Genomic DNA, 4,224 nt, shown 5'->3' with positions numbered 1-4,224 from the left:
TAGGGTAATTAGTATTCTTTAGCCTGCAGATAAGCTGCAGTAAAAATACAAGCAAAGAATAACATATATTATTTTGCTGGTTCTTTCAGAGATAACTAGGCCAGATCAATCAGTTCCAACATAGCAGCACACTTAATGTGACCGAGTAATTAAAACCAGGATGGAGCTATGAAGATAGGAATAAGCTACTGTAAATTCTTACGGTCCATCCAGGGACAAGGAACCACCCACCTGAGCGTACCCCTTCACTTTCACTAGTCTTAAGTGAACAGCTGCGATTCCTTCTTGCTGTGTCACATTCCAGTGGGTGTCCTCAGGGCCCTCACAGGATTTATAAGCAACTTGGCAAAATATTCACCAAGGAGAGCAAAGCTGAAGGTGCAGCACAGTCAAAACAAACCAGGGTCAAGCGGAGGGGATAATTTCAGGTCCAAAACATGATCCAGAGGCAAAGTCAAACTAAGCAGTCTAAGGTTAGGGAGTTCAGGCAAGATACAACACAGCAAAGCATGCAAATTACACCAAGGAGCCCAAAACCTATGTTGTTTCTAGAGAACAGAAGCCTAAGAGGGAGACCTTGAAAACTCCGTTCTTGTAGACCACACCCTAACCACAGTTGCTGGTAGTGAAGATGTTTCAGGAATTGCTTGCTTACAAGCCACGCAATGACTCTTGAGTCTGTGAAGTTTGTGAACGCATACTATGCTGTTGTTCTTCAGCCCGGACCGGGACCTTTTGGTGCCAGTATTCCCGAGGACTGGAAGGTGGGTCCACCTTCTCCTGTGACAGCAAAAATGTTCTTCAGCAGGTGTCTCCTCCTGATGGCCTCTCAAGGAGATCCTCAGCACCAGTTCCAGCTCCTCAAGGTCCTTGACATGTTGGGTGTCTGTGAGGGAAAGTAAGGAAGAGGAGAAAGGGAGGGGAACAGAAGCTACCGTCAGAATGAAGGAAAGGAAAAAAGTAGAAGACTCATTCTAGGGCTACTTCAAAGCCTTTGGGTCCCCCTGCTCCACGCATACACACTCTGTCCTCCTTCCTCCAGTTAAGTCTCCTGCTGAGCCAGGAAGCCCCCATCCCTCCTTTCTTTGAATGGAAAGAGACTGAGGGAGCATTGAAGGAAATTAGGAATTAAACAGGAACAGAAAGGAAGGCGGGCAGGCATGCTGCAGCACCTTTCTGTATATTCGCTTAAAGAAGGTATATTTCCAGGGGGCCGCAGAACAATTTTATTATATTTTATTATTATTTTTTTAAAAATTATTTGCAACATAGTCCACAACAACTCATACATACAAAGAAACCCACCACCATTGACAATTTAATTATCAAAATTAAACTCCTATCCCCTTACACAAAGAAAACATAACATAAAAATAAAAGACTTCCTTTATCCTGTAAATGGCCTCCTTATTTACTTCTTGTGAGAGCAATTTTTTTTTTTTAAAAAGGAAGTGGTAGGCAAAATAAGTTTGGGAACCTCTGACTTAGAGCCTATAGTTCAGCAAATTCTGTCTCAAATTAGAAGGTTAATTACAACACCTCCAGAGCTAATGTCTGTACTTAGCTGGAAGAAGGCTAGGTACAGACATTACTGTACTTCCACAGTACTGTGGCATCCCCTACCACAAGGAAATAACAGGGGCAAACAATGTGGCAATTTCCAAAGAGAGATTACATATCAATAGGAAATGTTGGTTATTCCTAGCAGATTATGCCAATCTTTGCCTCAACCCATCACCATTCTGTTCTGGCTCTGTATTACTGTTTTGTAACTGGTGGGCCACAGTCATTTTTACCCCACTTGTGCTCCAGTGTGCGTATGAACCCACAGTGATCAGTTAATGTGCTGACTGCTTTAAAACACTGCCACCTTAATTAACACAGTAATCCTTAATCAAGGTTCTGACCTACTTTAACAGCTTTCACAATCCATAACACTGATAAAATTGCAATCTCTGCAAAAAAACAAAAACACCGATTCACAGTATAGTTCCACAATATACTTTTATGTAACGGTTGATTTTAAAACTGGAGGGCCCTAATTGACTATTATGGATGTTTTGGATTGTGATATTCTCCCAGAACATCAATTTAGATATGTTTTGATAGACCTGCGATCGATCCAACACACCAGAGCCTCATTTGTAAGTTAATATTGTCTCAACCATAGTGAAGGTCTTCAACAGCAACAAAAGTCAGCATACATAAGATATTCAAAAATTATGTGTGATTGCTTCTTGTGTGAACCAGACAGAGGACAGGAGGCAGACATTAATCCTATCAAACTGAAGCTTTTCCATTTCCTCTCCCCGCCCTCCCATCCCGGTCCCAGCAGCTAACCAATGATGCAGAAGAAAAAAGGTATTGGATATGTCTTTCTTCCTGACCTACAGAGCTCCATGGCAGGAGGCACTGAGACATAGGTGGCACGTTGCAGTTATCACAATATACAGAATATGGGAAGGAAGGAAACTATATGGATAAGGGTAGAGACAAGGGTGGAGTTATATAGTAATCCTGGCTAATATTCCTATTGTTCATTTTGCCTTTATTTATAAATGGATCAATTATTGAGTGGTGTAAATAATTTCTTTAGGATATGTTGTTACCTTTGAGATCAGCTTTTTAATATTTTAAAATGGAAAAGTAGCCTAAAATGTTTTAAATAGATAAGGGAGGAAAAAGAACTAATCAGTACTAATGTTTCCATGTTTCTAATGAAAAGGATTAAAGAGGGTCCCTTATTTCCAACACTGTCAGTGTCTGCATACTGCTTACCGGTAGTTAAGCTTAATTGTGGTTTAAAGGTGAATACAGTGTGCTGGTGCACAGGCTGAAAATCACAGCTGCTTTCCTCTTCCCACCCTCCTGCTGCGCTTGTGGTTGCAGGGAGCTAAGCCACAGTTTGGCTTAGCATTGTGTCCAAATGCAGGCACATGGTTTGTTTTCCCCCAACAAACAAAGAATGTGCCCAGCTTCGACACAACACTGACTAAGCCAAGCCACATTTTAGGTCCCAGCAGCATACCAGTAGCAGGGGTGGGGTAGGAACGGAGTGGTTGCAATTTTCAATAGTATATGCTGCATATTTACCTTTAAACCATAGTTAAGTTTAACAATACTGTAGTTTAAAGTGATTTGTGAACCAGGTTATAGGGTTGTCTGTCAAATATTATTTCCTTTAATGCAACATTTGTCTAATAATTCAGTAGTTTTATGGAAAATATAAAATATTCTGAGTCAACTCCATACAAATGTTGAAGTAAGATATTATCTCAGGGTATGGTCTGATTGGATGAGGCCACCCCTTAGCTGAAGCTAAGCAGATGAGTGCCTGGATGGATGGATGGCTGCCTGAGAACCACATGCACTCTGCTTTGACTTCCACAAAGGAGGAAAGAAAGGAGGGAGGCATACACATGTAAATGTAAGAAATTACCTTTCCCTCTGTCCTCCTGTATCCTTGGACTAATCAGAGATAGATTTAGCCCAGTTTTTAATATCAGGATTCCACGCTGAAAAACTCCCTAAATAAAACTCAGGGCTTATTTCCAGTATTATTACTCTGCGGAGAATTGTGCATATCTCAGGCACAAATATTGTGACATGTCAGGACATTCCAACTTCAGTCAAGCAACTGATTTTTAAGAAGTGATGCAATTACAAAGTATTCAAGAGAGTTTTAATAGCCTTATGGTCTTTTTGACATTTTAAATATTCAAGCAGCACAATCCTATGCATGTTTACTTGGATGTGTGTTTCACTGTGTTCAGTGGAACAAAAGTCTAAGTCTGATTTAATACAACCTAACAAAAAAAAGTAAAGCAAGAGACGATTATGAGAGAAGCAGGACTGAGCGGCATACAAACTACTGTATACTTTGTCCATTTCTCATATCCCTGGGCAACTCCTGGCTTATATAGGTGTAATTTTAACAATATTAGTTTAAATTTAGCAAAAGCAGTTAAAATATTTTTTGCATTAAATTGCACCTTCACTAGGAATTAAATGTTTTTGGTTTTGAGTTTTGTCACAATACATTACAGGAAAGAAATATTGAACCTCGGCCTTTAACACCTTTATATACTGTCAAAATTGTATAACCAAATTCAATGACAATACTTTTATTTCTCCTCCTTTATTTCTAATATTTTTTTCACCAGTAATTTTTGAACTGTTGTTTCCATTGATATTAAACATGCATTATGCAATAGCTGTTTGCCT

This window comes from Zootoca vivipara, chromosome 1 (assembly GCF_963506605.1).
Source record: "Zootoca vivipara chromosome 1, rZooViv1.1, whole genome shotgun sequence".
Taxonomy (NCBI): Eukaryota; Metazoa; Chordata; class Lepidosauria; order Squamata; family Lacertidae; genus Zootoca; species Zootoca vivipara.
This window is presented reverse-complemented; position numbering follows the sequence as displayed.